This window comes from Lynx canadensis, chromosome A3 (genome assembly GCF_007474595.2).
Source record: "Lynx canadensis isolate LIC74 chromosome A3, mLynCan4.pri.v2, whole genome shotgun sequence".
In the NCBI taxonomy this organism is placed as follows: domain Eukaryota; kingdom Metazoa; phylum Chordata; class Mammalia; order Carnivora; family Felidae; genus Lynx; species Lynx canadensis.
This window is the reverse complement of record NC_044305.1, coordinates 130426200-130427592: the sequence shown is the minus strand read 5'-3', so window position 1 is coordinate 130427592 and position 1393 is coordinate 130426200.

Genomic DNA, 1393 nt, shown 5'->3' with positions numbered 1-1393 from the left:
TTCCGGGGTCCTGCAAATGATGATGATCTCTGCCACTGTGGTTTTGTGGGCAACTGCGCACCGGCCCGGAACCCTGGCGTCCTCTTGGGGGGTTCGCTCTTGTTAGGGCGAAGCCAATGTCTACTGCGACTGTTGGTACAAAGCGAGAGCCAGCTTCCGTCGTGTTTGGGCCTATGCTGGCCAATTTAGAGGGGATATCTCACTGAATTCATCGTCACTGCCGCCTTCGGAGGTGTGAATTATGTTCCCATCACAGATTAGGAAATAAGCCCAGAAAGGTGCATAACTTGCCTGGGGTTAAACCACCTGTAAGGGATCGAGTCAGGTGCTGACTCTGTCTGTTCCGTCCTGAAGCTCGTCATGCTCTCTAGGATGTTAGGTCCCAGCGGCTCCCAGGCCAAGTGTATGGTAGTTTTGAAGGAGCCAAGCTTTCCCGCACTCAGATCACCCAGGCTTCCAGACAGTTCCCTAGGAAAAGGCCTATCTGCTGCAAACCCCATTGGAAACCTTCAAGGAGACCACCCACCCGACTGCCAGAAACTAATGTCTACCCAGCAGCCCTTCCCCAAGGCGGATCCACAAGGTGTCAAAGTAGGTGGGCCCTACAGGGAATCCCATCTATGCCGCACCCCATTTGCTAGAAGTTCCTCCAGTCCAGGGGGTCCATTCGACCCCAAAACGTCAAGTGACTGCTTTCTCTGTCACGTCGGTGCAGGTTAGGGAAACAGGAGAGAAAGGCAAACAGACGAAGGCAGTGGGCAGAATGGAGTAGCGGGGTAAACACGGATTCGTGGAAACCCAGGTTTGCCCAAGTCTGTCGGGAGGGGTCCTGGAAGCAGCCGAATCAGAATCCAGAAAGAAGTGGCTTCGGGTAATGACGGAAGACAAACCGGTAGCACTAAGCAGAGGGAACTGTGTGTGAGAACTTTCTAGACACCTGCCCAAGTGAGCGCCCCTGAGGCCAAGCTGTGGATAGAACTCCTCAAGGTCCTGGCGAAGACTGGGGTGGGTGGCATGGGGGGGTGGGGGTGAGGTGGCTGAAGCGGACGCTTTCTAGCCGATGGGACCAACCTTCTAAATTCCCAAGGTGTTTATCGTCCTACAACCTCACTTCCGCATCCCCAGCCGCCCCCGGCCCTGTGCCTGGCACGCGGGAGGTGCTCAGTGAACGACTGTGAATCGATGTTGAACTTGCGTGGGGACACTGCACGCTGCTCAGTTGCCCTCCGACCTCAGGTTTCTAGCAGGTGCCCCTTAGAAAACAGCCTTCGCAAGTTTTTGTTTTTAAATTTTTTTTCAACTTTTATTCAGTATTGAGAGACAGAGCGTGAGTGGGGGAGGGGCAGAGAGGGAGGGAGACACAGGATCGGAAGCAGGCTCCAGGCTCTGAGCT